Raw genomic sequence first — 20,305 nt, 5'->3', positions numbered from 1 at the left:
AATGAGGCTCTGTCTCCAAAGGGTTAACAATGGGAAAATATGACCTTGTTTGGAAACAGGTGAGGGTTGGCAACAAGAAGGAAAATTTGCCTTGACAAACTCTGTCTAACCCATGCAAATATGAAAAAGTGGACATTAAATTAATAGAAAAATAGTCATTACAGGGGAAAGTGGGCTTAGTACTAAAACTTGCTGGAACCAGTAAAGGGTCGGGCCAATTAAAAGAAACAGGATATATATCCAAGTTAACAATACAAGCAGCAATTACAATAATCACTGCAAGGTATGTTAGTTCACAAACATTAACCAACTAACGTATCAGACAAAAAATCACACAAAACAGAACAAATAAGAATCTAACAAAATGAAATTCTAGAAGCTTCAGCAAACAATGTGTCTAAAGTCTGTCACTTGTCAGTGTTAAATGGGACAGTGTGGAGTTCAGGAGAGACTAAGGTTAGTCAGGTGAACATTCAACACACACACATTAAATGAATTTTAACTGACTAGCCTCTAAAACACAAATCCCTATTCAGTAGTGTCCTCATTCATACATGGAGTAACTCTTATCCCCATCCCTGATAACATTAACATCCTGTGGTACAGTATTCTACTGCTTGTAATATAATGTTGTATTTCTATAGCTCTTATAACAAATAAAAACTTGAAGTGTGATTGATTAGAGTAGCAATGTCAATGTATGAGAGACAGCATACTGTCCTGTCATAAAAATGAAGGAAGGGAACTGTAATGTGTCTGAGGCGAAGGTTGGAGTGTCAGGTGCTCACTCAAAGCCTAAAGGATGATAGTTTTCTATGAAGGTCATTTGCTAATGGTTCAGTTTGCTAAAGGTTCAGTGTTAATAGAGTATCTTGGATGAATTGAAGGATAAGATGAATAAGTGAAATGTATGAAGTTAAAAGATATGAAGGTAAATAGGAGAAAGAGAAAGCTGTGGTAAGGTGGAAAGAACTGGGAAGCAGCTGTGTGCATTGAGTAGGAATGGGTGTTGGGGAGTGAACTGCATAAACTTTACAATTAGCACTAAATGGGTTCTTAAAAAATGTAGTGGGGAAAGGCTTTTCTTTTTCCTTTAAAGATTTCTTTCATTGTGATAATACTTCAAAATATAAGTTTTATGAAGCAGCTTCTCATTTTAATCAATATGAAATAATTAAAATCATTGCACAGGAAAAGCAAAACCTAAAAGGAAATAAAAAATAAGGTCATTTTCTAATTAATGGTGAACCTACTATCAAGTTTCTGATTTATGGTAAACTTATTTTGTTTTAATCCTATTTAAATACTTGGCTAGCAACAAATTACCAACAAATTCACTAACAAGCAATTGACTTGATTGACTTAGTCATGATTTCAATAAAAGAATTTTTTAAACTGTAAATATGAATTATAAAATTTATTTTAAAAAAATATATAAACATTGATAAAACCAAAAGTATTTCTAAAATGAGAGATTATGAGCTAAGCTAGATCAGCCTATAAACTTTCTTATTTTTTTAGCAGTCATGATATTTTCATCTCCTCAAGGATTAATGTTCCTAATCAGGGAATTGTTCATCAGTGAAATTATGTTTACTCTATAATTAAGCATATGTTTTATTATTTTTATTAAAAAGACAGCAAGCTAGCAGAATTGTGAACATGCCAGGCAAAATGTTTAGCATCATTTCATTCATCCTTACATTCTGAGTTCAAATTCCACTGAGGTTGACTTTGCCTTTCATCCTTTTGATGTTGATAAATTAACTACCAGTTGAGTACTGGAGTTAATGTAATTGACTTGTCCCCTCCCATAAAATTTCAGGCCTTGCGCCTTTAGTAGAAAAGATTATTATTATTATTATTATTATTAAGGTTGTGAGCTGGCAGAATTGTTATCATGTCGGACAAAATGCTTAGTGGCATTTCATCCAAGTTCAAATTCCACCAAGATCGACTTTGCTTTTATTCTTTTGGGATAGATAAAATAAGTACTAGTCAAGCACTGGGGTCAATGTAATCAACTTACCTCCTCCCCTGAACTTTTTGGCCTTGTGCCTATTGCAGAAAGGATTATTACTATTATCATTTCATTTATGCATGCCGGCATGAAAAACAGATATTAAATGATGATGATGATGATGATGATAATGATGATGAAACTAGACTGTTGGAAAAAAGTCCTCACATCAGGCTACAAGAAACCGTAGATGCCTAGAACCTTCCTAAGTATCCTAGCTGTCCCTAATGAGACTATTTTCTGGAGCTACACTAAAATAGGTTTTATGCCTATTTCTTCTATCCATCTGTTCAAATCTTTAGGAATAGTTCCTAATGCACCTATAACAACTGGGATACATTTTACCTGCACTTTCCATAGCCTCTGTAACTCAATACCTAGGTCCTGGTACTTTGCTATTTTCTCTAAACCTCTTATATTGGCTTTCTCATCATTTGAGACTGTAAAGTCAATTACTTGGCACTTTCTATTCTCTCTGTCTACTACTACTACTAAATCAGGCCTTCTAGCTTCTATTACTGTCCTCAGTTTGAATGTTAAAGTTCCACAACAGCTTATATTTCTTACTTTCTAGCATTTTACTAAGTTAATATTCATACCACTTATCAATATGGCCAAATCCAAGCATATTATTATTTAAGACGTCACACAGTATCCAATATCATGATGTTGTTGATTGCAGGTATTGTGTCTACCAGGGGTTTGTACTGTCTGTCAAGTCACAACAAGGCCCTCAGACAGACAGTACTTTACACAATATGCGAGCAGCTCCAAGTAATGCCGATTTTTGCAATACACTTAGATGGTAGGGTATTTTTAAAGTTTCCAGATGTTTTTTCAGGTTTGGTGGTATTGAACCCAATGGTCCAATAACAATAGGGACAACCTTTATGTTTGACTCTTGCAGCTGTCACATCTTAGCGATCTCAAATCTCAGGTCTCCATATTTATCAATCTTTTCTCTTTCTTTGATGAGGAAATGTTGATCTCCTGGCACTGCCACGTCAATTATTCAGCACTCTTGTTTGTCCCTCCAAAAGGTTACTATATCCGGCTTTTGGTGCTCTAATACCTTGTCTGTCTGGAAGTCAAAGTCCCAGAGGATTTTTGCCTTCTCCTGTTCATCCATTACCATTACCTTTTTCAGTGTATGTTGGTATCAAGCACCCGTTACCTTGTACCCATACTTCTAACACAGTAGCCAGTGAAGGTTTTGGGTTACCTTGTCGTGTCTGCACAAGACTTTCACAAGCATTCACAAAGTGAACCACGCTTTTGACCCTCTTCCCACACATTCTGCAGAGGTTCATTGCACTTGTGTGATACATATCCCTTTTCATTGAGTATTCCTTGGCAGAAATGATTAGGCTTTCAGTATTCTTTTTTAGGTCACCATGATGCTTCCTGGTCTTTTAAGTTGTTAGTTTCATGGTAGAACTGACCATGTAATACCATGCAGAGTAGGGTCTCTTCTCTCTCACTGGCTGTTCGTCATTGGAATTCACAAGCACTCTCAAGTCCATTTTTTGGTAAATCCTTCTGCATTAGTAGCAGGTCTTGTTTGCTGTTTACCAAATATTCTGCCATGCAGAATATTTCACTGTTGATGCACTCCTGTACACTAATCATCTCACAACCACCTTTACCCCTCTTCATGTAGAGCCTTAGGGTGGAGGGCACCATGTATTATCATTGTTTTTCAGGTAGTGCAATTGAGTTGGTTAATATCCACTTGTGTCCATTTCAGGATGGATGCACTATAGTGTTGATGGCAGTCACAATGTTCTTTGAGTTCAGTTTTGATTTCAAGTTATTATTATTAAGGCGGTGAGACTGCAGAATTGTTAGCACACCAGATAAAATGCTTTGTAGCATTTCATCTGTCTTTACGCTCTGAGTCTGCCAAGGTTGACTTCGCCTTTCATCTTTTCAGGGTGGATAAATTAAGTACCAGTGAAACACTGGGGTCGATGTAATTGACTAGTCTCCTCCCACAAAATTTCAGGCTTTGTGCTTTTAGTATTATTAACGTTAAGTTGGTGAGCTTGCAGAATTGTGAGCATGCCAGGCAAAATGCTTAGTACTAAGTATTTCATCTGTTTTTACATTCTAAGTAAATAAAATAAGTACTAGTCAAGCACTGGGATCAATGTAATCCTCCTCCTCTGAACTTGCTAGCCTTGTGCCTATTTCATTTATGCATGTCAGCCTGGAAAACAGACATTAAATGATGATGAAGAAAATAAATACCAGCTGAGTGCTGGGGTTGATGTAATTAACTTACCTCCTCCACCAAAATTACAGGCCTTGTGTCAAAATTTGGAATCATCATTATTCTTTTTTTTTTTTTCAAACTCTGTTTAATACAGTTGAAATTTATAATATGCAATTTCAAAGATTGTGAGATTTATTTACAGTGTCACAAGGGTGTAACCGGCCCAGTCAGTCAAAAAGACTTCATTGTTTATACAGAGTTCATGATAAAGATACTTAATCTGAATGGCCTGTTTCATCTAGCTTGGAACAGAAATGGCTAATATCCTCCCATGGGTTTTAAATAATCACCAACAAAACAATTTCTGTATAACTCCCTCAAATCACCAAGTGGATACAAAATACATTTACCTACCAATGGAAGCTTTGATTACAAGAGGTTCTCCACTATTTATTTATTTATTTATTTCATAAAATACTATTCTCAACTGGATTGATTATTATGCCAATTCCTACTGGGTTTGTTGGGAGACTTACTCGCAAACAATAAATAAATGTGAGCTTCTCCCTGGGATACCAAATTCTATAAAATTTCTTCACAGAAAAATAATCATTCTGTAAATTAACCTCGTTTTTAATCTTGATATATATATAAGTCTAATTAAAAAAAAAAAGGCCAACGGTCAAGAAATATTTAATTTCTTCCAAATATCATTTTGAGATTTAAACAATGACCTTTAAAACATAGTGGTTATCATACTAAAGCAATGTTTTCTTTGCTGGAGGCCATAAGGTACCACATTTTTCTGGGAATATGACAGATGTTAGTAAAAGTGGCAAGCTGACAGAATCATTAGCATGCTGGGCAAGAAGCTTAGCGGTATTTTGTCTGTCAATATGTTCAGAGTTCAAATTCTGCCCAGATCAACTTTGCCTTTTATCCTTTTGGGGGTTGATAAAATAAGTACTAGTTGAGTTCTGGGGAGGGGGGGGGGGGGCAATGTAATTGACCTACCTCTCCCCTGGAATTGCTGGCTTGTGCCAAAATTTGAAATCAATATGACACATGTTAGTGTCACTACTGTTAGCTATTGGTCAACTCTGATTCAAACAACCATGATGGAAGTAGTCCCAGCAGTTTCATGACTGCTCTGAGTTGATTTTTCTTCTCATTTTTTCAGTTATAAAAAAAAAAAATGAACACTTTAATTTCACTTTGTCACAGTGTAACCTCATTTTACTGCAATAGTGAATTGTAAATCAGTTTCAACAAAATAGAAAGATAATTTTAGTAAATCAACAAAAGATTAATCAACAAAAGATTAATTATATTTCTGACTTCAGAAATTTTTTTGTTCAATAGAGAGGATGGTTAATGATAATAATTTCAAAACTTAGGACAGAGCAAAAGAGTTATTCCAAAATCATGGCAACATTTGAGCTGACTAATTAAGAATTAAAGGATTGTTGATATGTTTTGGTCAGAATTTTTACAGGTTAAAAAGTCAAACCCATTCAACCATTTAGCCTGTTGCATTAGCGACATCAATTACAAAGAATTGTTGACAAAGAAGAACTAATAGAAAGGGAGGAGAAGCTAAAACGTGCATTTTTCTGAAAGCATGCCTTCCATAGTTATTTTGTTGAGATAAAAAAGAATCTTACAGGCATTGAAATGATAGTTATTGAAAGATAGGAAAGTGGGGGTGGACAAAGATTTCATATGTGTTTTGCTTTAAGCATGCCTAGTGGAAGCAAAATGGGAACACAGCAAAGTATCAATCTGGATGGGTTTCCTTTGAAACAAAGTAACTATTTTAACTCAGTTTCCAATGATTTGGACAACTTTTCAATGTGGTTATAAATATATTACATTCTTAAATTGATTTTTGAGTTATATAAAAATTAACAGACATGCAGTGAATGTCTCAACTGCACACCACTGGTATGTACGTATGTGTATGTATGTTTGCATGCATTCTGTATATTCATGTTTATGTGTGTATGCATGCTTGTGTGTTTGTGTATGTATGTATGTGTGTGTACCTCTGCTTCCTTGTGTGTGCATGTTTGAGTGTGTCTATGCATATGAGTTTGTGTGAGTATGCACATGCACCTTTGTTTCTGTTGTTAACCCTTTAGTATTTCAACTGGCCATATCCAGTTAAAACATTCTACTTGTTTTATGTTTACACTGTCCAGATCTAGCCTCTCACACCAAACCTACAATATCATTCTAAAAATTAACAGTTACCTCATCAACATTTCAAAGCTACATGATTAATTCAAAACTAAGTGAATAAAAAGCATTACTTTTGACAGAATAATGTGAATGCTAAAGGGCATGTCAATGATATGTAACAGCTCAAATAAATCAATCTGTCAACATTCCAGGCTTTGAACACCCATCTTTTATATTTTTTATATATAACTTAGTCAAAAGGGAAGGAAGTGCTTTGGACTTTTTTCAGGGCTTCTGAAGTTAAGTCTTGGGTTTAAGGATATCTAACTCAAACCTCAAATATGTGCAACAACAGAGTAAACATCATTGGAGGTACCCAATGGCCAAGTAGTGGTGCTAAATGAAGAAATGAGATGGTCAAAGGAAATTAACCAAGGAGGCCACCACAAAATTTGAACTTAGAATGCAAACACACAAGGCTGAAACAAACACACAAGGTACCTCATCTGAAACTAATGATCCAACCAACCCAACCACTACCTTATTTATCTACTTGAGAAGGATAAAAGGCAAGGTGGTCCTCAGTAAGATTTGAACTCTGAATGCAAGGAACTGAAATAAAAACCTCAAGGCACTTTGATGCTCTATTGCTGCCAATTTACCACTTGCCTCTGTGTGTGTACGTGTGTGTACGTGTGTGTGTGTGTGTGTGTGTGTGTGTGTGTGTGTGTGTGTGTGCGCGCTTGCATTAGTGCTCGTGCTCTCACCAAGGAACTGGGTGTGTTGTAGTAAACAGGAAGTAAATTCTAAATATTCCTCCCCATCATCAGATTTGAAATATTTTCATTCCATCTCAAGAAAAATATTTGAAATTTAATTTCAAAAGAAAAACAGAACATATACTAAAGTTTAGGACTAAATTATGAAGTCTGTAGTTCAGATAGGAGGGGGTAGGGAAATAATCTTTTATCTCATTGACCTTTTAATGGAATCGCTGATAACTACTTAACCCACATTATGTAAATTTCCAAAATAATATTTAAAAATATAACTAATGAAAAATTTCTGGATTTAAAAAAAAAAAACTAGCAGGCGTACCCGGCGTTGCCATGAACTGTTTGTTAAGTATAGCATAGTCTCCCACGAAGTAGAGCTGAAGAAACTGAGGCGAGGCAGTGTCATGCGGCTGCAGGGAACCAATTCTATGGTAAATCTGCCCCTGCACTTTAAAGGAGGGCTTGAAATGCCCATCTCATATGATGTTGGTGCCAAAGGAAGTCATTTGGAACGCACAGTTGTAGGCACGTATCCGCTTGAGAAAGTCATGAGAAGAAGGAGACACCCCTGTCAAAAGGAGTGGAGGATGGTGAGAATTGGCTTCTATCCTGAGCAAGTTGGGTGACAACATGTTAGTTCTTTTACTGGTTTCTCCAAAGTAGTAGCAGTAGCAGTTTATCTCCAGACCAGACCTGATTAAGCAGACCTATTAATAAAGATATTCCACCTTTAACCATATCATTTTAGTTCCTAGATAGTGTATCTAAAACTATATTATCCAATAAACCCTTCCATTGTAAAGAGTGTGATTTGAGAAAGATTGTTTCCATATGAAGATCAAGTCACTATGTAAGGGCTCTCTCATTGGTTCATTATCAAAAGTGTTATTTAGCCCCAGGTGAGCCTTGGCAGACCAGACTTATGATTAAGGGCATTCAAGCCATGATCATCTTATCTTTGTGATACACAACTTTTTCTTTTTAAAATTACAGGATGTAATTTGAAGATTTGGCTTCTATTTCTAGTAAGTCGAATGACTCCTTCATTGGATTGTTACCAGGAATATCAGTTAGCTGTAAGATAATATGTAAAGAGAGTAGGTTGAAAAAAGGGATCACAGAGATGATTGGTTTTGTTGGTATGTGAAGAATGAATTCAAAATATGATTACTATAGACAGACCCATCTAGAGAGAAGCATTTTGAAAAGAATAATTTACTGAAGTTGCTTGAAATTCATGTAGCAGGGGACCATGTTGCACAGAGAGAACTTAGAACTTAGAATTTACAAGTCATGTACTGTGAAAAAAACAACTTTTGTTTTCGGGATTTTGTATTATTTTTGATTTGCAAGAGTAATGCAATAACAGAGTCTGAAGAGTGCCAGACAAAATACCATATTTCATTACATCGTTTTATGCTCAGAGTTCGAAAAACTACAGAAATCTTCTATGCATTTCCTTTTTCTAGGATTGTGGATTTCATGTAATCAACTGCATCTCCTCTTTAGAATATGTAACCATGTACAGCTAGCAGAATTGCTAACACACCAGACGTGTTTTTACAGAAAACCAGAAATGAAGGATACTACTTGCATGACAATGACACTCACAACTATCATGCAATGTCAAGAGAGGGAGATAGTAACACACACACACACACACATATATATAACATGCTTCTTTCAGTTTCCATCTACTAAATTCACTCATAAAGCTTTGGCCACCCCAGGGTTATAGAAGAAACTCTAGGTACCATCCAGTGGAATTGAACCAAGACCCATGTAGTTGGAAAGTAAACTTCTCACCATACAGCTATACCTGCATCTATAAAGAAATATTAGAAGGCATTTTATCCAATACTTTACCAATTCTGGTTATTTGCCTTCCTTACTATAAATTAAAACAAGAAATGTATTAAATGCTACATGTGAACTCAATTTAACAATGATAGAAATAAAATGAAGGAATAGTATAACACTTTTGCTTTTTGATGTAACAGAATTTAATAAAAACAATTACAATGAAATTTCTTTCATCTAAAAATTTCTTCCACAATTCTCTAATTGCTAATTTCTTCAGTAATTAATTATAAGATGTCTAATTTGTTTTTTGTTCTGTTTCTTATCTCATATTCCATGCTTTCATCTGAACAAGTTAAATTTTATTCTATCGTAAATTTAATTGTAATATTCCCATTAAAAGATGTAAAGAAACTACATAAGATTATCATTTTTGCTTTCTTTTGTCCATTTATTACTTTATTTTATTTTACTCATGCTTTTTTTTATCTCATTTATTTATATATTTTTTTAATTACTTTTTTACTTTCTATTTATTTGAGTGCTTCTTTAGTCTCTGGAATTTACATGACACTTTTATCAGACAAATAAACCACAATGAATTGTGTATACCTTGAGATATTTTTATAATCTGCAGACAACCAATGCTCAGTTTAATAATCAATTTATTCCCACTTTGATTTACAACAGAGATCTCTGTATTTTCTAGGAAATATTTATTTGTTCCTTGACTTAGAAAAAAAAATTACAAATAAACTGGTATTTTAATGGCACTCCATGTTTCATACAGATGTTACTCTATTTTCAATAGACAAGCAAATATACCATTTTACAGTAAAGGATTGCCTTCTAGACTAGCAACAGTAGTTTATCACAATTAATATTGACTGAGAAAAACAAACTTTAATTATTGACACTAACCCAGAAAGCCATAGAAGTTATTAAAAAAATGAGAAGTTGTGATTCTTTTTTTTTACCTTCTTTAAATAAGTGTGTGATGAAAATAACTTCATTTTCAACCAGATCATAGATTCAAATTCACAAAGAGACTAACAACAACAACAATTTCTAACATTGGCTGACCACAAATATTATGGAGAAATGACAACCAATTTAATCAGCCTCAGTATCTAACTGGAATCTCGACTCTAGAAGGATGAAAGGCAAGGCCAACATTGGCAAGATCTGAACTGAGAGATAAAAAAATAAAAACTGTAAGACTTTTTTATTCTTTTTTTGCTAGCTCTTTACTGATTGTCAAGCTAGAGAAAGAGGTATAGCTTTGCAGATAAGCAGAAAATGAAAGGAGGTATGGATTTGGGGATTGGCAGAGAATGTTCACCACAATTTTTATGGCCAACAAAGATCTCAACTCCTCTGAATAGCATATATAAAAAAAGTAGTGGGGGAGGCAGTAGCAGTAACAAGTTTTCTTAAGTATTTTTTTTTTTTGGTAGAAAGAAATGATTTTTAAACTGCATAACTTTTTTTTTCTTTTTACCTGTAATACAAGTGGACTCACCCATAGATGTCAAAGTGAGATTGAATGTCATTAGAGTCATCTGTTTCTGTAATGTATATAAGCTGCAGCTAAATGTGCCAGCTGGTGTACATACCTTTCTTGCTTAACTAACCAAGTAGTTTCAACATTAATTTTTTTTGAGAAAAGGTTTCTTGAGAAAACTTGCCTCACTATTATTATATTATTCTTCTAAACAACCTTCATATTTTGTTTCACCAATCATTTCAAAACTAGACATATACAATATCAACTTACCTAAGGATATATTTAATTTTTCTTTAACATCCAAGATAGCAATAATGCAAAAATAAAATTCTGAATTACTATTATATTTGTTTTTTGTTGTTATTTTTTTTACAATGGTTGTGGGGGGAGTGGGCAATAAATTAAAGGTATACAAATTTTGAAGGAAAAAAAGCAATTCTTTTGTGGGATCATGAACTCTGATATTTAAAACATACAATTCTGAAGAAAATATAGTTGCTTGCAAACTACATAATTCCTGCTTATCTATCCAGTTCATGGTATTTTTGAAATTAGCAAGGATTACCTTAAAGTACCAGGTGTAGTCTGTTAGTGTAGCTATCTGATCTCAGTTACTTAGTCACTAACAGCTTAGTATTCAGATTACTCTGTCAAATGTTAAGCTTATTTATTCACATTGTTTTGAATTATTCACACATTATCTTATAACTTCAAGATTTCAATGTTGTGTTTGTATAATTTTAGAATAGCATTGCAGGGTAGGCGCGAGAGGTTGGATCTGGTCAGATTAAATGCTAAATGGTTAAACAGTGTTAAAATATTTGAACACCTGACAATAACAGATATACTGAAGGATTTAAAAGCATGGTAAAATCAAGAGTGTCTTCAGCACTCCACCACTTTGTTCTGAGTAGGTATCTGTTGTAAAGTAATTGAGTTTGTTGCAATTACCACATTTATGAAGAGAAGGCTTTTACCTTTAACTTTTTTTAATCATCAGATTACAGCCATGCAATGCACTGTCTTAATGAGTTTAGTCAAACAAATTGACTACAGCACTTATTTTTAAGTCTGGTACATATTCTACTAGTCTCTTTTGCTGAACTTCTAAGTTACAGAGGTGTAAATAAACCAAACAGTGGACTGGACAAACACAAACACACACCTAATATAAGGGTGACTATGAAGGAGTGTTGATAGAACTGTAAAATCTTACATGTATTGATTTCAAATATTCTTATTGATAACTGAATTGTTTCTTTCTAGGTAAACTGACATCTCACTGTTCAAAGAAGACTTCAAAAGTAACTAATAGTGACTTCCCTTGAAAATGGACAAAATCTGGCATCATGGTGTTATCATACACCTGCAGAAAAACGGTTTAGCTCCCACCCCTACCCCACTCCCCAAGGACAGTCAGGCTGACATGATTACTACATTAGGATACAATGTTCCAGCTTTATCAAAAGTGCAAAAGTGGGAAACTGAATTTAGGAGGGGAAGGGACCCAAGGTCTGGACATCCTGAGGGGCCACTGAGGAAAATATTGATTGTGTTCACTGCATGGTGATGGATGACAGGCAGACAACTATAAATCATATAGCCAATGCTATTAGTATATCCCATGAGAGAGTTGAGAATATTCTACACAATGAACTTGGTGTGACGAAGGTTTCTGCTTGGTGGGTACCATATCTTCTGCAGCTGATCAAAAGCACATAAGGCAGATCACATCATGGGAAAATCTGACATTTGTTTGAGGCAGATCTTGCTGGTTTCAATGAGCATTTTTTAACCCAAGATTTGTGTCGAGTTCATCACTTTGAGCCTGAGATAAAGAGACAATCTATGCAGTGGAACACCCTCCTCACCTGCTCCAAAGAAGGCCAAAGTCATTTCATCTGCAGGGAAGGTGATGACCTCAGTTTTTTTTTTAATGCAAAAGGCATTGTATTTAATGACTATATTCAAAAAGGGCCACACCATCAATGCTGAGGTAGTTACAAAAGGCTATGAAGACAAAATGCCCAGGAAAATTGACAAAAGGGGTACTCTTTCATCAGGAAATGCTTCACCACACTAGTCCTTAATTTCAATGGCTGCTGCATATGACTGTGGCTTTGAACTGGTTGATTAGCCTTCCTGTTCTCCTGACTATCATCTGTTCCCCAGCATGAAAAAACACTTGGCTCGCAACCAGTATCATAGTGATGATATCTGTTTCTGATGACTTTTTTGACCAACAGGATGAAAGCTTCTTCCTCATTGGGATCCAAAACACTGCAACACCAATGGAAGAAGCGTGTAGAGCACAAGAGGGATTATGTTGAAAAATAAACCTCATTTGATTACATTCCATGAGAGTATCTTGATTAGCCTATGAACTTTTCAGCCAATCGGTCATCCAGCCGTAAAAGCCATGCCAAAACAGACAGTGAAGCTTGGTACAATCTTCTACCTACCCAGCTCCTATCAAACTGTCCAACCCATGCTAGCATGGAAAATGGATGTTAAATGATGAAGATATATATGACAGGATTCCCTACAGTTTCTAAATTCACTCACAAGGTAATTGTTGACCCAGGGCTATAGCAGAAGACACTCACCTAAGGTATGCCACACAGTGGGATTGAACCTAAAACCAAATGGTTGCAAAGTGAGCTTCCTAACCACACAGCTAAACAATTGCCTCTAAATATGGAGAATTTCTGGAGAATTAGTTTCTATGATGGCTTTCAGTACAATTCTCTAGAATCCTGAGTGGCATATATTCCAGTGTCCTTTGATGTATAAATGGTTTGACCAGAACTTCATATGTCAATAACAAAAAGTTCATTCAAGGGATCCTGTGAATGTGTTATGTTTATTTTTCCCCAAGAATTACTGCCTAGTTTTTTGGGGGGTTTTTCTGATTCAAAAATACAGGATGGAGTTGACCTTCATTTTAACTACATAGCAGTTAAATGAAATGTGTCACCAGTACAAGTGCATTTCACATGTCACTGGCATGGGTGCTTTTGCATATTTTGAAATGAAATTTTATGAACCCATGCCAGCATGGAAAACAGAAGTTAAATGATGATGATGATGATATGTTTTCAAAGGTGTAGATTTCTAATTATGATGATGATGACGTCAGAATATAGTTTGTTTGTTTTTTTCTAGTTTCAAAAAGGAAAAGAAATTCATACCATTCAACAATAATTTGCCGATCATTGTTGCACAGTATAATTATGCAAGATAAATGAAAAGGAACACAATGCAGGATATACGTTTGATCTGTATTGTTACAGGCTGGTTTATCTTTGATCTTTTACTTGTTTCGGTAATTGGATTGTGGTCATACTGGAGCACCACTCTGAAGGGTTTTAGTCAAATAAACCAACCCCAGTACATGTTTTAAATCTAGTACTTCTTATCGATTGTTTTTGCCAAACCATTAAGTTACTGGGACGTCAACAAACCAACACTGTTATCAAGCGGTGGTGGAAACAAATACACACATGTATGTGTGTGTATATATACATATATATATATATATATGACAGGCTTCCATACAGTTTCCTTCTACCAAATTCACTCACAAGGCATTGGTCAGTTTAGTGCTATACTAGAAGGCCATTGTCCCAGGTACCACGCAATGGGACTGAACCCGAAAACACATGATTGAAAAGTAACATTTTTAAACACATAGCCATAACAGCTTTTCTCACAAATACTTTCCATTTGTATTTGCTGCAGGTTAAACGTGAGCAGAGTATCCCACTGCATGGCACTTTGGGCAAGTGTCTTCTATAACCTTGGGCCGACCAAAGCTTTGCGAGTGGAAACTGAAAGAAGCCAATCGCATATCTGTGTGTGTGTGTGTGTGTGTGTGTGTGTGTGTGTCGGCCATTGCTTGACAACTGACGATGGTATGTTTGTGTCCCTGTAACTCAACGATTTGGCAAAAGAGACTGATAGAATAAACTAGGCTTACAAAGAATAAGTCTTGGGGTCGATTTGTTCGACTAAAGCCCTGGCTTTCAGTACAATTCTCTAGAATTCTGAATGGCTGTAGTCAAATGAATGAAACAATTAAAAGAATCCTGCCAACTAATTTTATGTTTTCATGATAATGGATACTATCAATTAGAATAATATTATAATTTGTTGTTTTTTTTTTTGTTTTTTTTTGTGTAATGACCATGAATAAATTCTGACGGTTAAAAAGATATGGGTTGCTTTTCAGGACCTTTGTGATTTGACGGGCAACATTTTTTTATGTAGTGTTTTTGGTACCGAAACACTTTCAAACTTTGTATACTTGTATATTTTGTGGTATAGAACAGATAATAAATTTTGTATTCGAAGTTAATTCACGTTAAAAATTGTCTTATTTCGATAATTTCAACTAATCACTGACGTCTATTCAGTTGAATACAGTAACTGCTGTGACGGTGTATATGGTATTAATCCCCGTTAGTTCTGACATTTCCGATTAACTAGACTGTTCGTAAACAAAGGGGAAAAAGCCATCAAAATACTTGAATATTGCCTGCACTTGTTATTGGAGCTACTCTTTTACTCTTTTATTTGTTTCAGTCATTTGACTGCGGCCATGCTGGAGCACCGCCTTTAGTCGAGCAAATCGACCCCAGGACTTATTCTTTGGAAGCCTAGTTCTTATTCTACCGGTCTCTTTTTGCCGAACCGCTAAGTTACGGGGACATAAACACACCAACATCGGTTGTCAAGCGATGCTGGGGGGACAAACACAGACACACACACACGCGCACACACACACACACACACATATATATACATATATACGACGGGCTTCTTTTTTTCAGTTTCCGTCTACCAAATCCACTCACAAGGCTTTGGTCGGCCCAAGGCTATAGTAGAAGACACTTGCCCAAGGTGCCACGCAGTGGGGCTGAACCCTGAACCATGTGGTTGGTAAGCTAGCTACTTTCCACACATCCAGTGCTTCATTTCCTAGGGTTAGGGTTCGGGTTTTAGAGTTAGGGTTAGGGTTGGGGTTAGGGTTATGAGTGAGGTTATGGGAAAAATATACACACAGATACGCACAACGTAATTTATTATATAAACAATATATGCGTATAAATTACGATTAAACAGGATGAAATATGTCACAGGGAATAACATTTTTATGACTGACCAGCACTGACTGTATTCAGCTGAATAGACGTCAGTGATTGGTTGAAATTACAGAAATACGACAACTTTAACATGAAATAACTTGCGATGTACATTTTTTTGTTAAGAAGGCTAAGAGAAAAAGTTGTTTTGTATGACACATTCTACCAGTGTCCCAAGTTTGAAAGTGTTTCGTTAAGAAAACAAGTGTTGCCCGTCAAATCACAAAGATCCGCTTTTCATTCTTTGCTTTAAAAAATTAAAATAATAAGTAGAAAAAAAAAAGTCATTTACTTCATTGTGACCTTAAACATCCGAATACATTTCTAATAATTGTCGCCAGACTTTCAGAATAGCTGCCACACATAAATAGGAATGTTTCCGTTATTGAAGCGAGGGGGTCCACATTGAATAGAATTCTACATTTCAAAACATTTGGAAGTAGACGTTTTGTAACAATTTTTTTTAATCCATTGTTTTTCAAACATGCCCTTTGGAACAGCAGCCACCTCGAAATTTTTTCGTTGTTTTTTTGGTCGTTATAGTATTCTACATCACAATGCGCATTTCCAGAGGAAAAAATAGTTCGTAACCCTCTCACTTTTTCATGACTAAAACCTCGGGAGAAAAAAAGGAAAGTGAAAAAACTGACAAATTTCAATTTGTGTGACAACTATTCCGAAAGTCCGCCTTGTTATCATTAAAAATATATATCATTAAGAGAATTACAAATAAAGTCGAGAAAGCACTAAAACTATAGTTATACTCAAAAAAACAAAACTTTCAGTGATTTCGTTTGCCATTATATTTAATTTGAAATAGAAAAATACGACAAATGTACTCAGCCAACTTACTACCAGTTTTCATGAATACTGTTGGTTACGTATGATTTCAGGCTTTCTTTGAGAACAGACGGTAATTATGTGAAGTGAAACGAGCTAATATTTGAATTATAAATAAAAGCTGTCCAAAATATTTCAACAATGGCGTTGATAAGATCTGTCTTTTAAGAATGCCATAATCTTTTCAATGACTTTTACTTGCCAAATACTCTATTTAAAATATGAGCTGAAAGATAATTGACAGGTAATTATTTCATGAATATTCGTACTTTTTCCTTTTCTTTTATGTGGAAATAAAAAAAAAGTGGTGATATACAAACATAGCAAGCGCAACCATGTGGTAAGAGGTTTGCTTCCCAACCACATGGTTACGGGTTCAGTACCACGGCGTGGTACCTTGAGCAAGTGCCTTCTATTATAACCCCGGGTGTGTGTGTGTGTGTGTGTGTGTGTAGATAAATAGGTATGTGTGTGTGTGATGTATTTGACCCTCACCACCGATTAACAATCAGTGTTAGTCTGTTTACATCACCGTAACTTAACGATTCGGCAAAGAGACTGATAGAATGATTAAACTCTAGTGTTTGAACCGAGCAAAAAAAAAATGTGCAATAGGTGTAAAACAATACGTAGTAAATGAATATGAAAAACAAAATGCGCGCTGGCGAACGGGAGGTGGGGAGACGACTCGAAAAATCTAACATCAGGAATGTTCCGAGTCCTTTCACCACTTTCCCGTTCGTTGGCGAATTTTTTTTTATTCATATTCGTTTACTACACATTATTTTATGTCTAGTACACTATTTTTTTTAAAAAATTGTTACGCGCGGGGGGGTAGGGTGCAGACTCGGATAATTCACACGATCCAGTAACCACACTTCGACACCCGGTAACAAAAATGAAAAACAAAATAATGTAATAGGTGTAAAACATGCAGTAAACGAATATGAGAAAAAAAAATGCGCGCTGGCGAACGGGAGGCGGGTGAGAGGACTCAGAAAATTCACACGATCTCACAGGATCCGAAAACTCAACGTTAACACCCGATCACAAAATTGGAAAAAAAAAAGTAGTGTAATAGGTGTAAAATAACATGTAATAAATGAATAAAAGAAGAAAAAAATTGCGCCTACGAACGGGGAAGTGGTGAGAAGACCCTGAACATTCCCGATGTGAATTTTCCGAGTCGCCCCACCCCCCACCGCGCATTTTTTTTCATATTCGTTTATATGTTTTACACCGATTGCACTTTTTTTTTTTTTGCTCGGGTCAAACACTGGAGTTTAACCGATAGAATAAGTACGAGACTTCCAATAATAAGTACTGGGGTCGGTTTGTTCGAATCCCTCAAGACGGTACCCCAACATGGCCGCAGTCTAATGACTGAAGCAAAAAAGAAAAAGAAAAAAAACTCACGTACAATTATTTCCAATGTTAGTTGTTGATTAGTTGCAAGCTGGAAATCGAAAGCGCGATTATGAGCTTATATCAACAAAACACCTAATCTCAAAACTACTCTGCAATAATTTCGAGCCAACGACATGACTATGCTATTAGTTCTTACCTGCTTTGAGTCTGTGTAAAATTACTAGTACTTTGTACCGAGAGATAAACATTACTGGCGCACCAAAGAAAATTGAAGAATGAAAGCTTTCGATGAGCTAAAAATATTTAAATTTAAATGCTTTTAACTTCTTTATGATTAATTTCTAGGCGGGGGGGGAATGCAATTTCCGTCATTAGCATGCAAAACTACATCAGAACTACCATTTATTGAAAATAATCTGATGAAAATTTGAATACCTTTAAGTAGCTGGAAGAAATCTACCAAGATCCGAATTTTCTAAGCTATGTAGACTTTAATAATCGCTTTCTTTTAATAAAACTCACATTACTCCAACTAATCAATAAGCAGCATTCTTTATTATAGATGGTATAGATACTACCAAAGTGTACAATAAGATGGAACGATCAAGGCTACAAATATACCTTGGGAAGATCAAGTTTGCAACCCAACTTTCACTTAGTCAACAACTTTCTTATTTGGCGGCTTAATTCAAGAATTTTTTTCATTTGTCTGCTCACTTAGGTAAGACCTGGGGTTAACAACTACAACTATATTTTCGAGATCTTTATTCATATGTAAGAAATCAATAAGGATAATTTGATAAGGTAGAGATTTAAGGGGTGGGGGGAATTGTTATAAAAAAAAGTCACCACCACTCAAAGTGTTTTTAAATACGGACCATCCTTCGTTTTATCAGAAAAAGAAAAAGAAAAAAACAACGAAATACCGATTTATCAGTGACAGCTTTTTCGAAACTCCTACGCAAATTATTAGCAATATGCTTTCGAATGTGTAAGATTACGGTTAAGTTGGGAATGAAGTTGGTACGAAAGACAGGGCTGACCGAAAAAGATTTTACAAGATGAATTGAAGCCGCTTTCGGGACTTATCAGGAGAGGGAACGCGACAGACTACGAATGCAAGTCGGTGTAGCCAGACGAAATGTTTCACAGAATTTATATTGGTTCCTTTATATTCGGAATTTCCAAATCTCGCCAGGTGTCTGTGTAACACTTGTGTGTATTCAAGAAAAATCCCACATAAAACTTGGTATATCATGTTACCCAACTCTAAATGTCTTAACATGAGAGTCGCACCCGCTTAGATATGTCATGAGCGCAAAAGGGAGCGCTGTGTTTGAAGAAGGCTGTGATGTTTCTTAGAAATATTTTATACAGATTTTTTTTTAATCTTTCAGTATTAAAATGTGATGAGGACATTATGTACTTGTTTCAGAAGAAAGATTTACTTAAAAAAAAACATTGTTAAAATGAGCAGCAACACGACTGTTTCAAGCGCAAAGCAGCAATTAACAACCCCCACCCGCCCATTATCAAACATTGTTTTGGAATTTAATGTATTATTGAACAGATAATCGACATTATTTGCCATTTGTTTTATCGTAAGAGGTAGCTAAATATTGATACACGCGTTTGATTTGTTAACATCAATAATAAACCTAAGACTATTTCAACATTTCCAATTGTAATATATATTGCTCTAAATATTTCTATTAAATTACGCTAATAACGTAAAACTAAAAAATAAATTTCATTTCTAAGTCCACGCTTTAGCTTCCGTTTAATTTTAGATTATTTTCTTTTGCAATTGATGGCGGGAGTCAGTGAAACAAGAACTGCCCGCCCTAGTTTTATAACCTATGTGAATTTCTTTAAAAAAAAATTTTAAAGAAAAAACTCAAATTTTCCTTGTAGCATTGACAAACATAATATTCCCCAACTCACTTTCCGTTATTCGTATTTAAAAGAACCAATGCAATGAAACTAAACCATTGCTTCTCAAAGTGGGCGGTATCGCTACTCCCTGGATATGCGGTGGGAAATTTTATATTAGCCTTGAAGGCAAAGAGGGTGATAGAAGAAGCATTTTAAATTACCCTATTTAATTTTTTTTTTTTTTTTTTGCATGCGAATCACCTGTCTGTTTTAGGAGCCGAAATATTTGCACTTTCGATATTGATACGACTTACGCGATGAACGTAACGGCAGTAATTTTTTTGTTGGAGATATAATTCAGTTGAACTCTAGCAAAGCGGGCATTGAAAAATGTCTAAAATAAAGGGAGCAATAAGGTTTAATAAGCATTGCTTTAAACAGAGACAAAATATAGAATCCTGGAGACAATCATTTGCATTTAGCGCTCAAGTATAAATGTCAGTTTCCTAATATCTAGTAAGTTGTGTTTAGAGTGTTTAAAAAGCTTTAAGACACGAATTCTGTTGCTTTAGATAGCAA

At 35.2% G+C, this 20,305-nt stretch overlaps 1 protein-coding gene across 7 annotated transcripts in view; it reads right to left on the bottom strand.

The window, feature by feature from the left end:
* The window catches only part of LOC106874115 (uncharacterized), a 164,398-nt gene that overhangs the window by 53,532 nt on the left and 90,561 nt on the right, over window positions 1-20,305 (bottom strand). The window contains exon 1 of one of the 7 annotated variants that reach the window (XM_089358589.1): window positions 18,048-18,156. The exons of 2 other annotated variants lie outside the window; for them this stretch is intronic. The gene's annotated coding sequence lies outside the window, so the exon portion shown is untranslated. Of the gene's footprint in view, window positions 1-16,495; window positions 16,662-17,903; window positions 17,929-18,047; window positions 18,157-20,305 lie in introns of those variants that run through there. 4 more of the 7 variants (XM_089358593.1, XM_089358590.1, XM_089358591.1 and 1 more) reach the window with 4 other exon arrangements.

Source organism: Octopus bimaculoides, chromosome 10, assembly GCF_046866305.1.
Source record: "Octopus bimaculoides isolate indiv1 chromosome 10, ASM4686630v1, whole genome shotgun sequence".
In the NCBI taxonomy this organism is placed as follows: Eukaryota; Metazoa; Mollusca; class Cephalopoda; order Octopoda; family Octopodidae; genus Octopus; species Octopus bimaculoides.
This window is presented reverse-complemented; position numbering and strand designations above follow the sequence as displayed.